The following is a 21,200-nucleotide window of genomic DNA, read 5'->3' on the forward strand; positions in this document are numbered from 1 at the left end:
ACCCTTCTTCACTTGTTTTTTTTTTAATATTGATTCCATTTAGTTGAATTTTTGTATTTGCATTATCTACATATGTAATTATTGGTATTGTATTCTTACTTTGATATTTTTTAGTGCACTTTTTAAGCTGTATATTTACTTGCATTTTTTAATCTTGCTAGTTTTCTTTTACAGTGTTATGTTTTCTTTGTGTTTTGTACCTTTCAAATCTAGTTAGTTGGACTGAACTCTTTGAGAGAAGAAGTAGACATTTACTGTATCTGTCAATGTATTAAATCCATGTAATGCTCAACAATGCCAGATAATCCCAGCAATTATAATAACCTGTTTACCATACCCCTTGGATATAAAGAGTCATTAAAAGCTAAAATAATATATTGCATTTATACTGTACATTTACATTCCGAATAATTTTATGATGGGTCTATATTGACAATAAGATCTACTCATGCATCAACGTATGTATATGCGTACAAAGGAGCAATTCTCTGAGCACTTTATTAATACTATCACTTGTATTTAGCCACCACAATAAAAGAGGAGTATGTTGTAATTTGCAGCATAATACATGTAAGTTGGTTACTGTAAATCACCAAAAGATAATGTGATATGCTAAGATTACATCAAGTAAGTGTAAGAGTTAAGGCTACAATCAAATCACTTATGTATTCAATAATATGTTGAGTACATCTCCTTTATTCCAGATGACACCTATGCAAAACTTTCATTGTCTGCCAAACGATATCATTTTAAGAAACAAAATGACATTAAATTGACGCTCAGAGGGAATTATAATTCTACATCTCTTAGCATCAACACAGCTTGGTACTTTGCGCCCATTTTGCATCATGTAAATTGGGCCCTGTCAATAGTTAAGTAACATCTGCAATATATTATAATGGGATTATTAGATTGTGTCTTAGTTTATGATCTTACACTTTTTTTAACATTAAAAAAATGCCAGATCAGAGGCGACACTATTTTATTGTATTTATTCTACTATTGTATTTCCTATAATTTTTTATGTATTTTGAAACCACAGAATTTATTTTACATGAATTGATATATTAACATGTAAAGCTAAAATAAGCCCTGAGAATATTTGTTTTTCTTCCGTTTGCATACTGTAGAACATTGTAGTTAGCACAGCAAAGCATGGACACATTGGTGCAAGTCATTACAATAAACTCTGTAAGGAAACATTGTATTATGCATCACAATCTACTGGCCGCAACACTGGACAAAAAACTGCACAAGATTTATCAGAGGAAATGAATCCCATGAAAATCAATGGGATTTTTTCTTTGACAAATCTTGTGCACTCTTTATGCACCAATCTTGCCCCAGTTTAGCAGCTGGGAATCCTATAGAGCAATATTAGTAAAGTCAGAATTGTTATATAAATACAGGTCCCTAGTGTTGCTCCAGCCTTGCGCCGACACTCCGCTATGCTGTGCGGTCTGTTCTCCAAACCAAGATGGCGTCCGCAACTCCGCAGCTGAACCCGCACTAAAGGATAGGTCCCTAACTACTACGGCCGTCCCTACAAAAGCGGCACCCTACGATGACAGGGGTAATGCTCCTGGGGCTGGGGAATGTCTCTGACCTAAGCAGATGGGTCACTGACCCTCCGCTCATGCACACGAGGTTCCGCCACCTTCCTCCTTCACCTCTTACTCGTGTCTCCCACCGCCCACACGCTTCCTGTCTCTCCCTATCCAGAGTCTCACACACTATTGGTCCCCAGCTTCAGCTGACTCCTCCACGGTTCACAGTTCAGAGTTCAACCCCCAAAGTCCCGCCGGATTGGTTGCCGTTCGCGCGCTTTCCTCGCGCATGCGCAACCTTGCTATTATACAGTGACCTTACTTGCAAAAGACAGTATAGCGCTTCCGGCACTAGTAACAGCGCGGAACCCATATATGTGTGCACACATTTCTAATACATCCTTACATTAGTGTAAAAGATTTTTGCTCCAGTTGTTTGAATTATTCCTCCTCATGTGGATCTTCAAATTTAAAGATGCTAAGTAAGTACATAGCAATAACATATGATGTGGTAATGGGATAGCAGTAACGTATCAGGAAAATTAAAGGATCCTTAGAGACATTACATGCTGCTTATAATCAGCCATATCCAATTGCATTAAAACACATCTTAAAAGAGGTAGTAGTGCATTTATTCAACTGCAAGAGGAAGCACATAATGATATTCTCCAAACAAACAATATTTTGTTTTAATTTCAGATACGGTCAGTTAGCTCAGGTTTGTGCTTTTCTGAAAATTTTGCCTTTTGAAATACTGGATATCTCGATGAAATAGAAAAGGTCACGAAAAAAAGAATATTAGAGCGGGTTCAGTTTTAAAGTAACTTACGATTGACGGGAAGTGGCTCTAAAAATGTTATTAAAGTATATTGTGTATTTATGCACTTTTTCACAGTTGGTCCCCACATATTTTAAGGGGTACAAATTGTGACACTCCTTTTTTTACCACACCTTTCTGTAAAATTATATATTTTTTTAACTCTTACGTTTGAGTCAGACATATCAGTCCTGTGTGAAGTGGTGTGGTGGTCACCGTAGTGACCGGAAGGTATCTTTAGTCAACAAGTGCACCTACACCGGTCATCAGGCGCTGATCCCGCCTCCCACTAACTAATTGGGGGCACCAGTGTGCCAGCGTACTATGCTGTACAGACACTAGTTACAGGACATACTCCTTGGGAGAGTGGCAGAGCCACCTGTGTACAGAACATTATACCTAACAAGGTGTGGCTGAGCCACTGTGTGTGTGTTACATTATGTGATATATAGAGTATAAGGGTTTAAGACGTGTCATGTATATTCTCTAAGCTTTCGTTACCTATTGAAATAGTAAAAGGTTGCCTGTTGCACAATACCGTTGTATGTTTCTTACTCAGGGTAGATTCTCTAATATGGGGATCCTGGGTAAGTGGAGGCGCTGCACCATGATAAGTAAGGGTATGACCCCAGGCTCCCCCACAGCGGAGGCTCAGAGCTCCTGAAGCCACAGGTATACACAACACCAGTAGTTCCCTTAGATCTGGGATTCACAAAAAGGGCTACACTAATATTTCCCAAAAGTCTATGGAATCCATGATGTGATAAATGATAAAGGACAAATACCTGATTACTCATCCAGTATTACTCATAAAAACACAATGGTCAGTAATACATAACCATACTGTAACATATTTTTATGGTACAAATTATCTGTTTCATTGAAAATCTTCTGTAAAAAAAGCATGCGACCAAAAAAGTAATTATTTTGTGAAAAATAGGATTTTGCACAGTTTTTCCTGATACAAAGCCACTTCGATTTTCACCACTTTTGCTGACCTAGACCCTAACAAATATCATTACAGAGATCAAACCCTGGATTTTGGGGGATCTTGATGAATAAAGCTATTATTTTTTATTATTATTATTATGATTTGTTATTGACAGATGGGGAAACCTGGACAGTTGTCCCAAACCAGGTGTAGCGAGAATCCTGACCATTCACATCTCTGAAAATCTGGGACCGGTCCTCAACCAATTCAAGCCTTGCACCCTCCACTTCCCCAGCTCAACCAATTCAGGCCCTCTCACACTCCCGTTCCCCCAAAATCAACCAAGCCCTTCTCCTCCAATCCCCGCTTAACCAATCAGGCCTCATGCCACGGCTGAAGTCCTGGGCCCTGACAAGCCTCTTAGTGGGTCCGACAGCAGAGAAATGTGTGCTGTTCTTTGGACTAGCTTAAACTTGAAAAATAAGGGAAACAAAACGCAACATGTTTTCTTGTTAAGAAAATATTAGCAAATTGCTTAATTTTGTTGGCACTCTGCCATTTTTAACATTTGTATATAACCCCAAAGAAACTACAGTGCTCATTAATTTAGTGTATTTCTATTATAAATGTTTTTATTGATTGATAAAACACCAAAGAGCCATTGCTGAAGCTGCATCTTTATATGAGAAAATGAACACTGCAAGTCAAGGCACATACAGTAACCCTGTGGCAACATACAGTAATCCTATGGCAGAAAGCTTCACATGCAATTTTATCACTGGGTGCAATAGATGTAAGTGAAAATAGCACACGTAACACGTTTTCAGATGCAATTCTCGTTAAAAAATTAATTGCATCACAAAAATGTTTCTACTGTATTGTGTTTAATTTAAAAAAACATTGCTTACAATAAATAAGAAAGTATATATTCTATCTTCCAAGCACTCCAAAGCATACATTTCTAAGTTAGGCTTTCAGATAAATATATTCTGTGTAAGGTGCTTTCAAATAGAACACTATTATTGTATATTATAGGCTAAAGCAGTCAAATTCAGGGCATTATTGAAAACCCTGCTCTCTGATTGGTTAAAATGCCGGGCATTATCCAATCAGTAATGCCCGGAATTTAAGCAGCAGAACATGCAGTTTTCAATGTGTTTATTTCCAGCCAATCAGCTTTCAGAACAGCTGAGACAGGGCAGGGGATTTGTCTGATTGAAGTAACAGATCTGAGACAGGGCAGGGGATTGGTCAGTTAGTATCAGCCACGGATTGACTCCTCCCCCTCCCGAGCTGACTGAGATTTTCTGAGCAAAGAAGTAAGTGGCTGTCTGCAGTTTCTTTGTGGCTGCAGTTTGTGTGTGAGTGTGTGTGTGAGTGTGTGCTGTGCTGTTGTATATCTGTGTAGAGGTGATGTGTGTGTGTATAGAGCTCCAGTGTGTGTGTGTATCAGTAGCAGTGTTTATGGGTGTAGCATTTGTGTGTGTGTGTGTGTGTGTAGAGGTGCTGTGTTATGTGTAGAGGTGCTGTGTATAGAGGTGCAGTGTTGTGTGTGTATGTTGTATATGTTTTGTGTGTGTGTGTATGTTGTGTGTGTTGTGTGTGTAGAGGTGCTGTGTTGTGTGTGTAGAGGTGCTGTGTTGTGTATAGAGGTGCAGTGTTGTGTGTAGAGGTGCTGTGTTGTGCTGTGTTGTGTGTAGAGTTGGGGGGAGTGCAAAGTTTTTTTATTGTGGCTGCAGTGTGTTTGTGTGTGAGTGTGTGTTGTGTTGTGCTGTTGTATGTGTAGCAGCAGTGTGTGTGTGTGTGTGTGTGTGTGTGTGTGTGTGTGTGTGTGTGTGTGTGTGTGTGTGTGTGTGTGTGTGTGTGTGTGTGTGTGTGTGTAGAGCTGATGTGTGTGTGTATAGAGCTCGTGTGTGTGTATAGAGCCCGTGTGTGTTTGTGTGTTTGTGTCAGTGTCAGCAGCAGTGTTTATGGGTGTAGCATGTGTGTGTAGCAGCAGAGTTTGTGTGTGTAGAGCTGCTTTGGTGTGTGTGTGTGTGTGTGTGTGTGTGTGTGTGTGTGTGTGTGCTTTGGTGTGTGTGTGTGTGTGTGTGTGTGTGTGTGTGTGTGTGTGTGTGTGTGTGTAGAGGTGCTGTGTTGTGTGTGTAGAGGTGCTGTGTTGTGAGTGTAGAGGAGGTGCTGTGTTGTGTGTCGAGCTCCAGTGTGTGTGTGTGTGTGTGTGTGTGTGTGTGTAGAGCTGCTGTGTGTAGAGCTGCTGTGTGTGTGTGTGTAGCAGCAGTTTGTGTGTGTTGAGCTGGTGTGTGTGTGTGTGTGTGTGTGTGTGTGTGTGTGTGTGTGTGTGTGTGTGTGTGTGTGTGTGTGTGTATACAGAGGGGCGGCAGTGTGTGGATATAGATATCTGCAGTGTAATAGTATATAGAGGTGGTTTTATGTATTTACCATTTTATTTGAATAAAAAAATCTATTTAACTATACAAAAGTGTCTATTATTTATGAAAAAAGTCTACATTTAGCCTATAATAGTAATAATCCCCTCAGAACAGGGCATTACTGGCCAATAATGCCCTGTTCTTCGGGGATTATTACTTAAATAAAGAGCTCACATGACTTGGGAAAAGGTGCTCACCACTTAGTACTTTTTCCAACAAGGCTCCCCAGGTTCAGTTCACTCAAGGGCAACCACCAGTGTAGGTTTTTAATATATCTTAATAATTAACTAATCAATAAAACTAGTTTTAGTTACAGAGAGAGAGAACTCCTAATACAGTTAATTATACTGTACATAGAAATACCTGTGAACACACCTTAGGTAGCTGAGAAGTAAGCATATTTGCATATTTAAATTAGCTTATTTCCCAAGTATCTCAGGTGTGTTCACAGATCGCCAGAAGAGGTGTATCACTACACAGATGGAGAGGCTAGAAAGCCCAATATCATGCACTCTCCATACTGCCATGTGTGTGAGAGGAATAATCAGTAGGTTTATGTCTAGACTCTGAGATTAGTTAGAGGAGCAACACCACTGTGTGATGCAGAGAAATGCATCACACATTATGCTCAGCGGTATAATATACAAAACCCTCTAGAGGTGAACAGAAGGCGGTCTGTTAAGGGTAAAAATAAATCTTTAATATTATATACATCAGAGGTGCGCAATCTTTTTTAACCCTTAATGGTGAAATTCCAGGTTCCATGCATAAATGTGTCCCGTGAATGAATTAACTCAGAGGCTGACAGCAGAACATGGATCAGGATACTAGGTTACGTCCCCAGGATTTAAAAATATATTAGAGACACAAGTTCATTATAGCTATATCTTAATACTTAAATAATCAATAACGCTAGTTTTAGTTACAGAAAGCGAGACCTCCTAATAGCCACTTATACTATGCGTAGAAATACCTGTGAACACACCTTAGATACCTAAGGAAGCATATTTGCATATTTAAATTAGCTTATTTCCTAGGTATCTCAGGTGTGTTCACAGATTCCTCTCTACGTGAGAACAAAGATGGGCTCTTTTCGCATGATTCGCAAAATTCGGTGAAAATGTTGCACGTCTTTATTTATAACTATGACATAAAAAGATATCCCTGATTCTGTATGCTTCTTCTTCATCAAAACATTAAACCCTGAAATGCAGACTTTCGTTAAAAAGGTTTAAAGAAAACACAGAAAATGAAAGCACAAAATATACTGTTATTATGAACCATAAAAAAAGCAGTGAATGGCACGGAGCCTCATTCATATTACTCTAAGGGAGGAGATGGTGTAAACATTTAAAATCAGGTTACTCAGAAGTGCTAAGGCACATACATACATAACACAAAGGAGGCTTGAAGCTACAAAGCATTCAGGTGTGGTAAACACTGCATGAACAAAAAATATTTTTAATGTAGAGTAAGAGAAACCACACATTTAAGATTGCATTGTTCCCGAGAAGAAAAAGTAGGTCAAGAGTCTGCTGATATGAAATTAGGTGAAGTTGCTGTTTACAGCTTTGAATGATTTGCAAAATGGAATGGTTAGTACAGTACATAACGCTTTATCAAGACCTACACATTCTAAACAGGGAAGGATGGTAAATGTAGAACTGTCCAACAGGTCACTTTGGAATGAACTGTTAATATCTCTGAACATGAGGTAAGACGTAGTGTAGGCTCTGCTTGTTTCAGTAATTACATATTCACGTGTTCAGTTTGTTGTACTACAATTGTCAGTGAATGAAGAATACAATGATGATGGAGAAGATCTCAATACTTATAATGAGAAAGATGACCAATGTGGGAAAAACGCCTACATTAGTTACACCCACCAACTGTACCATTAGCATCTGCATTTTTAAACTGAAAATAGAGACAGTCATAATACAAATATCTTCATTAACCCCATATCCACAAAGAAATATAAAATTTTAATATATGGGCACAGCTTTTCGCTAGAAAAATTGAACCTTGTTAATCAGCCTTATGTTCTCTATCATTCATCATGTCACACTGGAATGTGTGTGGTCCACTTTCACATACTCAAGCATAGATATTACTTGAGTTTAAGGGAGAAAAAAGAAAATGCACCCGCTCAACCTATTATGACCAAGGCGGTCAGAAAAACAGGCCGGTGCAATAGGGCAAGGAGATAATTGTCAAACACAAAGAACACTGTATGGAGCAAAGACACCGTACATACAGATAAGGCCCAAAATGATGCACTCAAGGTCTGAGGGAGAGAGAGTGCTCTACTAAATTTGCAGTACACAGGAGGGAGTCTGGAAAACGTAGTTAGTTACTGTACAGTGTTCTTTGTGTTTGATACTTGAGTTTAACACACAGTAGAGGTTTAACGGGAGACCAGGTTATTTACCCTTTTTACCGAGATCATTCATTGAGCAAAACAAGGTAATTGTTACGCCGGTGCTGCCCACAGACCAGACTCGTCCCTTATACTGAGGTGGGGACATATATGTGCATGCACCCGCAGCAGAAGGAGCGTGTTCAGAGTGTGGTGTTTTGGCGTTGCCAGGCCAGGTGGGAAAAGGTGTAGCAATACTTGCCGGTACCGGTACAGAAGAGACGAAGTCGTTGCCGTTAGCCAAGGTCAGGGAGAGAGAGATTCGGGAGGTCCAGTTCCAAGCTGTGGTCGGGGGTTGAGAGAAGTTGCAAGGTCAAGTGGGAGCCGGGGTCCAGAGCCAGAGAGGAATGTCCGCCATGCCGGGTCGCAACCTGAATAAACTAAGAGCAAAGGGAGAGCCAGAATAGACGTCCTTAAGCAGAGACTATGTCGAGCAATGTGAGAGAGGCAAGACAGGTACTATATATTGCGGCTGATCAATAGGGAACGGAGGCAGTCCTGGAGTAACATGAGGAGCTGTCCTGGATTGGTTCCTATGATAGGCAGTCAGGTGGGGAGCTTTAGGGTTAAGTGGCAGCCTTTGTGAGAATTGGGGGCGAGGTTTCACTGCTAGTGCAGTGAATAAATTATTCTTGCCCGACGCACGCTCTGTAAAGTCAGAGAGCATTCGCCCGGGACCAGAGGGAACCGCCAGAGCCCTGAGAGACAGCGGGGCCGCGCCGGCCCGCCGGGAACAAAGGGGGCGCCCCCGCACAGCAGGAGCAGGTCGGGTGAGGAAGCCGTCTCACGGCAACGGGGGCATTCGGAGGTGAGGAGGGGTCGCGCTTTGAGCACCACGATCCCCGCATCCTCACAGTACCCCCCCTTCAGGGTCGGCCTCAGGACGATCCTCCCATGGTTTGGACGGAAACTTCTTTTGGAAACCAGGTGCATGAATGTCTTTAAGAGATACCCATGATCTCTCTTCGGGTTTAAAGCCCTTCCAATGGACCAATAATTGAACCTTACCTCTCGAGAGGCGGGAATCCAGTTTGGCTTGGACCTCATACTCTTCATTGCCCTGGGTCTTGTCTCAGAGTGTGGTCCGGAAAGAGAGGACTGGAAATGAACAGCTTGAGAAGAGATGTGTGAAATCATGCTTTCAGGTAATTGAATATGGAAGGCTACCGGGTTTACCTGCTCCATGATAGGAAATGGCCCCAGAAACCTTGGTGCCAATTTAGGGGAAGGGGTCTTGAGGTGGATATTTTTAGTAGACAACCAAACCTTGTCCCCTGGTTTGTAGTTGGGTGAAGGTCGGCGACGGCGGTAAGCCTGGATTTTAGAAGTCAGGGAGGCCTTTTAAAGTGCCGATTGAATTCTGACCCAAGAGTCCTGTAGGAGGGACATGTGTTCATCCACAGCTGAAACTCCAGAGGAGATATTGGAAATAGGTAGGCGAGCTGGGTGAAATCCGTAATTAATAAAGAAAGGTGTCTCACGAGTGGATTAATTCCTGGGGGAATTAAAGGCATACTCAGCCTAGAGAAGTAATTCCACCCAGTCATCCTGGGAGTCAGAGAAGAATCACCTTAAATACTTCTCGAGAGATTGATTAACCCTCTCGGTCTGTCCATTAGATTGAGGGTGATATCCTGAAGAAAAGGAGGAAGCAATGCCCAGTCTTCTGGTGAAGGTCCTCCAGAATCTAGAAACGAATTGATAGCCACGATCCAATACGATGGATGTGGGTATGCCATGGATCCGGAAAATCTTTTTGGAGAAAATATCGGCTAGGGCGGGTGAGGAGGGTAATACTTTGAGAGGAATAAAATGTGCCATCTTGGAAAACCGATCCACCACTACTAGAATGGTGTTCATGCCATTCGACCTAGGCAATTCGACAATAAAGTCCATGTGTCACGGGAGACTCCTGTGGCGGGTAGGATCTTGGTGGCCGGAACAGCAGGAGCGTATTAGGGATCACAATCAGAGGGTCCGAGGCAGGCGGCAGACAGCGCAGTCGGGTGACAAGCAGGGGTCCGAGGCAGGCGGCAGACAGCGCAGTCAGGTAACAAGCAGAGGTCGGCAACGAGGAGACTGGAACAGAACAGGGGAGCAGGAACAGGTCTGGGAGCAGGGACTGAGACCGGGGAGCAGGGACTGAGAATCGGGAGCAGGGACTGAGACAAGGAACAAACAGGGACAATCCAGATTACCAGCAAGGGCCTTTACTAAGAACAGAATCAAAATACAGGAACAGATCAGGATCAAAGACAAAGGGATGTGAATAGGAGTCTGACTCATAAACAAAGGCAATTGAACCAACCAGGAAGCAGAAGCTATAAAGGACAGAGACAGGAGCAACAAGAAGACAGACAGACAGAGGAACCCTAGAGCACACAGAAGGCAGCAACACACCCGGTGGACAAAGAAGAAATATGGCTAGGCAGGAGGTCTAGGAGACCCTGACACCATGGACATGTGGGACCACCGGTGCTCCGGATGGGTAAGAGCAAAAGAAGACCATGGGGTCTCTGGCGAGGAATCTTATTGTGTACACATACCGGACAGGCCTGGGTAAATTCAAGGATGGATTTGGACATATTGGGCCACCAGAAGGTGCGACGGATGAGATCCAAAGTCTTCTTGAAACCCAGATGTTCTGCCGAACGGGAAGCATGCCCCCATTCCAGAATCTCAGGAATAAACTTGGGCTCCATGTATAAGGTGTCCTTCGGGATCTCAAGATCGCTAGGAAGGTGTCTTTGAGACTTGATGATCTTCTCAAGATTCTTGAATGTAGCGACCGCGAGGATCTTTTGCTTGGGAAGGATAGACTCTGTAGTTTTCTCCGGTCTCTCTTCAGAAGAATATTGTCTAGAGAGAGCATCCGCCTTGACTTTCTTAGTGCCGGGAATGTAAGACAAAATAAAATTAAACCTGGAGAAAAATAGCGACCCGTGGGCTTGGCGGGGGCTTAAGTGGCGGGCATTCTCAATGTATAAAATATTTTTGTGGTCCGTGAGAATAGTGAACGGCTCATTTGACCCCTCCAACAGATGCCTCCATTCCTGAAGGGCCAACTTGATGGCCAAAAGTTCCCTATTGCCCACGTCATAGTTCCTCTCAGCTGGGGAAAACTTATTAGAGAAATAACCGCAAGGGTGAAGTTTATCCTGGGGAGAAAATCTCTGGGATAGGACTGCGCCTGCCCCGCAGTCCAAAGCGTCTACCTCTAGGCTGAATGAAAAATTGGTGTTCGGGAGTCAGAGGATGGGAGCTAAACAAATGCTTGTTTCAATGTTTCGAAAGCTGTGACTGCCTCAGGAGACCAAGACGAAGGATCAGCTCCTTTTTTGGTCAGTGCTGTGATCGGAGCGATGATGGTGGAGAAGTTACGAATAAACTTTCGGTAATAATTGGAAAAGCCTAGAAACCGCAGAATAGACTTGAGGGAGTTGGGTTGCGGCCAATCCACTACAGCTTTAAGTTTCTCAGGGTCCATGGCCAATCCCGTGTTGGAAATAATATACCCAAGAAAAGATGTGGTAGACTGGTGAAAGAGACATTTCTCCATCTTGGCAAACAATCGGTTCTCTCGGAGGCGGGAGAGTACAAACTTAGTATGGATGATATAATCCTGTAGATTCTTGGAAAAAATAAGGATGTCATCCAGATAAACAATTACAAAACGATTAAGGACATCCTAAAAGATGTCATTGATAAAGTCCTGAGAAACTTCCGGGGCGTTGCATAAGCCGAAGGGCATCACGAGATATTCGTAGTGGCCGCTACGGGTGTTGAAGGTGGTCTTCCATTCGTCGCCCTCCCGGATGCAAATAAGATTATATGCCCCGCGAAGGTCAAGCTTGGAGAACAGGTTAGCACCTTGAAGTCTGTCGAAGAGTTCAGAGATGAGTGGAAGTGGGTAACGGTACTTCACCATAATGCGGTTCAGTCCCCGGTAGTTTATACATGGTCTGAGAGTTCCGTCCTTTTTCTTGACGAAAAAGAATCCAGCCCCCGATAAAGCCCCGCTTCAGGTTCTCGCTGATATATTCATTCATGGCTTCCGTCTCAGGTAGAGAGAGGGGGTAGGATTTGGATTTGGCAATATGTTTCCAGGTACCAAATCTATCGGACAATCATATGATCTGTGAGGGGGTAGTAGTTCGAATGGAGTTTTGCTGAAGACATCCAGATAATCAGCATACGGAGCTGGTAAATCTCCCTTAGGGTTGGATGTATTGGCCAGCAGTTGAGGCGGAAGTACAGCTGGTGGAGATGACTCCTCTGACCTTGACCTCCAGATAATGTGATTTTGGGATGTCCAGTTGATGTGAGGATTGTGCTTCTGCAACCAAGGTAAGCCAAGGGTGACTGGTGTTCCGGGAGCATGGATTACATCAAAGACCAGGGTCTCCTTGTGGGAATGAGAGGAAAGGGTGAGGGGGCAAGTCTCCAAGGAAATTTATGCCGGGGTGAGCGGACAGCCGTCGATACCGACCAAGGCAACGGGAGACTTCTTCCTAACGAGTGGAATCTGGTTCTGTTCAGATAAGGTTTGTTCCACGAAATTTCCTCCCGCGCCGGAATCGATAAATGCCGCAGTGGAGGGTAGGTCGGAAGGTAGAACCCGAGAGGGAGACAGGAATGGTCAACTTTTTGGGAAGTTCCTTCCTGGAAAGGGGACAAGGAGATTTAGCACACTTCGTACTCACTGGGTTTGGTCGTTTCCCAGGCGTAGTGGACATTCACGGACCAGATGCTCGGAGGATCCGCTTTAGTAACATAACCCACTGGCTTGGCGAGCTTGTCGTATCGGTGGCTGAGGATGCTGGACTCCAAGTTACATTGGTTCCGGAGCCTCCAGAGCGGGCAGCGGGGAGACAGCAGGTCTTGTGGTTAAAGAGAACCTTAGAAAAGGAGTACGGAAGGGCATAAATCAGAGATGCTGGCGCTGAGCGCGTTGTACCTGAAGGCGCTGATCCACTCAAATGGCATGGGAGATGAGTTCCCCCAGAAGCCCTGGCCTGGGTTGTGAGGCGAGCTCGTCCTTCACAGAATCCGTTAAGCCTCACCAGAAGACTGAGACTAAAGCCTCCAGGTCCCATATTGTCTCAGCTGCTTTGGTCCTGAACTCCATGGCATACTGGGCCATGGGACGACGTCCCTGAGAAAGCTCAAGCAAAGAGTCAGAGGCAGTTTCTTGACGTGAGGGGGTATCGAAGACCTGTCGAAAGTTTCGTCTAAAGGCCACGTAGTCGCGGGTGATTTCGGAACGTAGTTACCAAATCGGGGAGGCCCATGCCAGCGCATTCCCTGTGAGAAGGCTGTACAAAAATGTCACTTTCTTACGACCAGTGGAATACTGCTGCGGGGCCATCTCAAACTGGATCTCGCATTGATTAAGAAAACTGCGACAGGTGTGCGGATCCCACGCCTGTGGTTCAGGTGCCGGGATCTTCGGGCCTGAGGTCGTGGCGGATACTGGTTCTGCCGACAGCGCCGGTGCGGCCACAGGTAGAGCCTAAAATTAAAGGTCCTGTACCTGTTGAGTGAGGAGAGCCATTTGATCAGTTAGGGCCTGGACTTGTTGATACATGGCCCTCATCATGGAGGCCATGTCAGTCTGGTCTGCGTCTTGATGGCTCGACATAATGTTACGCCGGTGCTGCCCGCAGACCAGACTCGTCCCTTATACTGAGGTGGGGACGTATAGGTGCACGCACCCGCAGCAGAAGGAGCATGTCCGGAGTGTGGTGTTTTGGCGTTGCCAGGCCAGGTGGGAAAAGGTGTAGCAATACTTGCCGGTACCGGTACAGAAGAGACGAAGTCGTTGCCGTTAGCCAAGGTCAGGGAGAGAGAGATCCGGGAGGTCGAGGTCCAAGCTGTGTTCGAGGGATGAGAGAAGCTGCAAGGTCAAGTGGGAGCTGGGGTCCAGAGCCAGAGAGGAACGTTCGCAAGCCGGGTCGCAACCTGAATAAACAAAGAGCAATGGGAGAGCCAGAATAGACGTCCGTAAGCAGAGACACTGTCGAGCAATGTGAGAGAGGCAAGACAGGTACTATATATTGCGGCTGACCAATAGGGAATGGAGGCAGTCCTGGAGGAACATGAGGAGCTGTCCTGGATTGGTTCTATGATAGGCAGCCAGGTGGGGAGCTTTAGGGTTAAGTGGCAGCCTTTGTGAGAATTGGGGGCGAGGTTTCACTGCTAGTGCAGTGAATAAATTATCCTTGCCTGGCGCGCGCTCTGTAAAGTCGGAGAGCGTGCGCCCGGGACCAGAGGGAACCGCCAGAGCCCTGAAAGACCGCTGGGCAGCGCTGGCCCACCTTGAATGAGGGGGGCACCCCCGCACAGCGGGAGCAGGTCGGGAGAGGTGAGGAAGCCGTCTCACGGCAGCGGGGGCATTCGAAGGTGAGGAGGGGTCACGCTGTGAGCGCCGCGATCCCCGCATCCTCACAGTAATTAAATAAATTGTAATTTATTCTGCATAAATTCGCTTACACATAATGAAACACAAAATACCAACAAAAAGACACACTTACTTTGGGGCTGGGGTTGAAAACTAGACTTTCCTAGGTGCAGGGAACTTTTTGGGAGAGTTTTACCCTGATTGGGAGTTCGCACGGAATCTCCTGGAACCCAAATCGGCATAAAATTCCATACGCCAGTGCTACGTTCTCTTCCCTCCTGACTGCGAGTTAGTACAAATCTCCGGGAACTCAAATTGGCATAAAATCCCAGCCGCGACCGCAACGTTCGTCACTGTGAACATGGTCCAAAATGCTGGCCTTAGTCTCTGGTGGGCAGGCTTTTCATGCTTGAAATCGAAGCTGGTTGCTTTGCTATAACAAACAGAGCATCTTTGAAAAGCCCGCCCTCTTTCAGCTCAGACTCAAGGGGAACACACAATCTGATTGGCTCAGGGCTTCTTATAGTATTCTCTGCTTCATTCATAAACTAGAAGCAGAGCGGACAGCCAAACAGCGCTAGGGAACTTTCCCAAGCAGCCAATCGGAGTCGAGCCAGCTAGAAAAGCCAGGTGAACGGGAAATTCAAAACAGCTAAGGGGCATGCGCAAGCCTGCCACATGCCCCCCCAGCAATCCCAATGCCACCCGCTGGGCAGGCTCCACTAGGTCTGGCAGAACAAATGGCATCCCGGAGGACTGCCACTGATCTCCAGACCTATTACTCCACCTTTCCCCGCTGACCAAATGCTGTTCACATCTCTGGCCATCCTCTGGCTGCTTTGAACGCCGATGTCTAGCAGACATACCGGCGCCTATGTGTTTGCATGGCTGCCCGTTTGGACATCGGTTCCGAATGTGTAAAAACATTAAAACTATATTAAAGTATATTTTAATACACTCTGAGTCTCTGGTTACAGGGAACAGAAAAAGGAAAAAATGTTGTTGTTTTATTTCTGTCTGCCTTATCCCCCACAAACGTTCCCTTGGACTCAGTTTGGGCTCTCAATTCCCCCCCACCCCCCCAACCTTACATACGGTGGGAAACCCACAAGCCCTATACTGGTTGTGGGTCACCTTGGCACTAGCTGGGGTACCCCCCTTAACCTAGGGATTCCCTCAGCTACAGGAATGCATATTCATCCCTGTGCCTCATTCTCCTTTCTGGCCTGTGCTGAAGCAGGGTACCCTAGTGATGAGTCGCGCTTACTTTTTCAAGAGGAGATATTGCCGGGACAATGTACCTACATGTATCCGAGAATCAGGCGTGATTCCCAGGGACATTTATGGGGGAACCGGCAACTCTGGACCCCAACCTCCTAGGCACATTCTGTCAACAGTTCCTCCACAAAAAAAACCTTTGAAACTCATACACTAGCACTCCCTTCTTGACTGCATGACTGGAAAAACACAAAAAAATGGTTTTATTACACAGCGTACAATGTGACCATACAATGTTACTGGGTCCAAGAGCTGACTCTCTGGGACTCTTATACACGGCGCAGGGGTAACCAATGATCCTGAGGTTATGTAATGAAGTAGTCCCTATTTGGGAGTTTAGGTACAGGGTTTTACTGTATAACCCGGAGATTAGGAAATGTGACTTATAAGTCAGCCTATCTATAACCTCATATAGATTATCAGTCAAATCTGTTCATCCATCATAACATCTGGTGAGAGAACCAAATGTACTCAATACTGACAATGAACTGATATAGTTCCATATAATGTTTTATTTTGGTGTGTTTGATTGTTTAAGTAAGTTGTTAGTATTTCAGAATTGGTCAGGGATTTTATTTTGCCAATGCTCTGTTTATTTTTAGAAGCACAATTAATAAAAGTTATTTTTTTTTAAAATTAAACCATCACCATTACATCTACATTAGATAGCGAGTGCATTCAGAAGGAATCTTTTTTCTTTAGTTGTTTAAAATGTTATATAATAAGTAAAATCAACATGTTCACTGCTATAAAACTCATTTGTTCCTCGTGTACTGTAACATTTAAAATAATTAAGCAATAGACCCCAAAGAATTGGGCATTACATGGCCATCAATGCCCTAGGGTTGTTGAATTCGCAAGGCAAAGCCGAGGGCCTAACTGAGCGGGGACAATAATAGTCAAGTAAAGCCTTATTCTTTGGGGATTGTTACAATTATAGGCTAATGTTTTAACAAGTTTTATAGTGTTGTTTGTTTTTTGTTTTTCATATTGATTTATCTATTTGCCAAACAGTTGTGAAATAACGCAAAGGAAAGGTAAAACATATATATAAAAAGAAAACATACAGTACATTGTTCGGTTAATTTACTAGTGATACTAGGAGGTGACTTTTGAAGGAGATAACCAGATGGTACTGGTTTGGTGTCTGCAGCAGCTCTTAATGTTTCACATGTCTGAGACTTTTTGTGTCATTAATGTCCAGAATTTATATTATGTAACATTTTAGCCTACAGTCCCTTTTCATAGCTAGGTAAGATTGATTATGTTTCTATTTTTTAATATCCAACCTATAATTTACAGTAGATAAACATAAATACATTTGCACTATGTCTTTGGAAACAGGTTATGCCATATTAGTAGATCCATCATTAGGATATTACTCATATCGGTGTCTATAGCAGCAGCTAATGTTTCTAATTTCTGAGCATTCCTACTGTAGGTCATTACTTTCCAGAATTCATACCAACTTGCATTATTTCAAGTTTATCCTGCAGTCCATTTAATATGTATGTATAAAAATATTGCATATGTTTCCATTTTTTAATATCCAACCTATAAATTAAAGTAGGAAAAAATAAATATACTGTATGTGTTATCTATGTCTGGCAACATACTGTATGTTACTCTATATTGTATATCTATCACTACAATATTGCTCATAAAGTGCACACGTAAAAAAAAAATCAGATAATACAAAAACGGTGAATTAAATGTATCTATCCTATAATATCTTATAACATATCGTTATATTGTATTAGGTAGATACTACAATATTTCATGAAGTACTGTAAAACTTTACTAAACCTTTTGAAAACTCTATAGTCGTTTTTGTAAAATAGCTACAGTACGTTTACATCCTGTACATATTTTAATAACATGGGCGTTTTCACCGAAACCATTGTCTTTCCTCCTATACTCCCCCACCCCTCGCCTTGTACAGTATTTGTTTTTATTGAAGAATATGTTTCAATTTCAAATCTAAAATGGAAATAAATAGTCATTGAAAACTGATGGCAGAGGTACAGAAGTTAGAAACACTGATATTACACTCATAGGTTTAATGTGATTATAACTTTGGGGAAAGCAAACAGTTTGGCGATTTCTGACCATCTCTATGTCCGTTAACTCATTTGCTTCATGGACATAGTGCACACTATAATGCTCATCCTATATACAGTAGCAGATATAGTGGAAACCAGCTTTGAGCACTCAATATAAATAATTTAAGGATACATAACTGACAGGCCTCTAATGCAATTCAGTGTTTGAAGAGTATGTATTACTGCTGAACGTAGGATATGTCAGTAGTACCTGTTCTGCTATATAAGTAGTATCTAATTTACCAAGGAAATGGCTGCGGGGTAAATGATTCATATTTCCCTGGATTCTTGCCAAAACCTTTGTTCCTTCAAATCTAAAGAATATTTGAAGAAGTTTCTACATTTTTTAGGCAGATTCCTGAGGGGATAGATCCTCAGAGGTCCGGTAAATCTCGGCTGGTAAGGCGACATTTACCTAAATAGGTACCATCCTTTAGTTATCCTGGATTTAGCGGGTTTCCACTAAGCTAATGTAGCACACTTTCCCCTACCCCCTGAGAGATGTGTGGCTACAATATATGTGTGGTGCTATACCTGTGGCATACAGGAAAGCTGAGTTTCCGTTACTGGGAACCTGGGGTATACCTGAATGGTGCTCGGTAGTGCCTCCACCTGTACAGGATTCTAGTGTGTGGAATTCCCCGTTTCAGGTCACATAACGAATACACACTTTGTAAAGCAGAACAGTTTTACTATATGCAGCTACTATAGTTACAGCCTACCCACCAGGCCTCGCACGGTTGTACCTCCCAATACTCTGCCCCCTCTCTAAGGAGTCACCGTCCCCCAAAGTACCTAGGGTCCCTTGGGCACCCAACAAACCCGGTGTCCACAAGGTCAATCCCCCCACCCAATTTGTGGTACAGTGCTGCCCACTAATGTTTAAAGGTAAGTTGGTGTACTTTATTGGGTACCTGCCGAGTGTGTCCACACCCGGGCGTGCAGATGCTGTATCTGATGATGGGATCCATGGATCCATTGCCATAACCTGCAAAGCCTCCGCCTCTATGTTGGATGGTGTCCTGCCTGGACAGTGTCACCATGAATAGTGTCTTTTGCTGGAGGTGGTGATCTGGTCCCAAACCACTGGATGTCAGGATGCATTATGTCCTGGCTGTGTCCCTCACTGTGATGCTCCAGGGGCAGTGTCCCTATCTATGGGCCTGTTACTGCAGCAACCACAAGCTGAGGGGAGTCGGGCCTAGCTGGGGCCTAGTAGGGGGTATCTGGCCTAGTGCAGGTGCCACTGACACCTGCACACATAACCTACCCCTTCCTTGTCCAGCTCCGACTGGCTAGCGTGGTGCAGACGCGCCAAATGTATCCACTTGGTGCAGTGGAAGCTCGCAGCTCTATTGGCTGTTTTGTCTCACATGTTCCTGCAACCCCTGTGCATGATGGGGCTTGTAGTCCCCACAAGCCTGCTTACAATGCCCGACGCTGTCCCTATCTCCTGCGCATGCGCGCGCCTCTGACAATGACCACCGCACTCTGGAGACACAGTGCATGCCATGTAAAACATGGTGGCGCCCTATCTGCATTCCACCGCGAGCCTCCTGAACATTGGAGCGCTCCCTGACTGCCGCCATGCTCTCCACTACTGTGCCGGGTCCGCCTGCCACTCTGGCGGCACCCGACATCTTTTCACCTGCACCGGAGGTTCACCCGCTGAAGCGGAGGTAAGCGGGGAACCAGGGGGGCCGAAGACCAAGGGGAAGCCCATAGGGGGACATGGGCTATACTAATGATATACAAAAACAACGTCAGTTTGGAAGACTGGCATCATTAGCTGTATTAACGGGGATTTTCATTGTGCAGAATCACCTTAACCAATACACTGCACATGCGTATTGGCAAAACTATGACGTTTGTTTCAATTAACACACATTCATTACAGACATGTTATCCTGGTGAGCCTGGCACCAAAACAAGGAGATGATTTTGTGTACATGGTTTTTTGTTATTTTCCCTGTTAATTTGTTCTTAATTTATTTTTCACACACAGTGAATTAACCATTTGGGATTCAAAGATTTGATAGAAAATAAACTAGTGCAAGCTTAATTAACAGGACAAAACAAAAAGGAAAGATATACTGTATGGTGAAGTACGTTAAAAAATAGGTAAAGCGGTAGATATTGTAAAATATACACTCACATGGAGTGCCTAGACCATAGGCACTGATTGGTATCTTTCGTGGTCCATCTCTCTTCTTTTAATTTCACCATAGATGTTTCACATGTGAATAAAACTGAGCAGCCTCATAGCGCAATATGAAAATACATTTTATAAAGGTTTAAAAGTTAAAAATCCCTAACAACTCACAAAGTGCCTTCTGAACTTTGTACAGAGTTAGAACCTCAAAGAGCACCTGGTGTCGGCACAGAAAGGAATCCCCATTTCTCGTACTGATGTAGCGGCCGTTATTCGAACACATCTCGGCGCCGATTTTGAGTTCTCTGCTGTTCCCCACGCTGCATGAAACGCAGCTAGGCACCCGCGCTTATCGCAGATGTTTTGTTTGAATTTCATGGATTCTGTTTCTTTGTTTGCAATAAAATGGATGAATTGTAATGTGTACCGTACTGTGCTACTGTGCTACTGGGTCAATTTCATGTTTTTAAAAGCCAGAACACTCAAATTTGTTTTTTTCGGCACTCGTCGCGCTCGCATCTTAGTGCGGGGAGGCTGGAATTCAACCCGCGGTTTCAAATCGGGATTCCGATGTACATGACGCGTGAAGTGTTCGAATAACGGCCGCTACATCAGTATGCCCATGTCTGCCGCCGTCTGATGTCACTTCTGGGAGTTTCTGTCTGTCTCCAGTCCTCTGTCGCTCTACACATTTCACAGGGTGTACCTACTTCCTCAGTGTCTTGTGTCTTCTGTCCATGCATGCTACTTTAAATAGCATCTCTGCTAACGTGATCTATCCTATCTCTAACACATATCACACTTTAACATTTCAACAACATTATCAACATTTTCTATAAGAGGCTCATGCAGGGTTACATATTTTTTTTTTTTTTTTCAATTTTTTTATTGTTTTGGAGAGACACAACAAATATTCAACATTGGTACACATATATTGTTCAAGTATTACCAGTTGTGTTTAAAACAAAAAAAAAACCTCTACAATTCGTTATCAGTGCTTAAATAAAATATTCGTTTTAACAATAATAAAAAATAATAGAAAATATGAATTTTTAACATAGACCATTTAGCAGCCATTATTAAACACTATAATAAATACCTACAACATATTGCACGTATATACAG

The 21,200-nt window shown here is 43.6% G+C and overlaps 1 protein-coding gene across 11 annotated transcripts in view; it reads right to left on the reverse strand.

The window, feature by feature from the left end:
- Window positions 1–21,200, reverse strand: part of MYT1L (myelin transcription factor 1 like) — a 573,498-nt gene that overhangs the window by 445,174 nt on the left and 107,124 nt on the right. The gene's annotated exons all lie outside the window — the stretch shown is intronic.

The sequence above is a fragment of the Ascaphus truei genome, chromosome 4, assembly GCF_040206685.1.
Source record: "Ascaphus truei isolate aAscTru1 chromosome 4, aAscTru1.hap1, whole genome shotgun sequence".
NCBI classification, from domain to species: domain Eukaryota; kingdom Metazoa; phylum Chordata; class Amphibia; order Anura; family Ascaphidae; genus Ascaphus; species Ascaphus truei.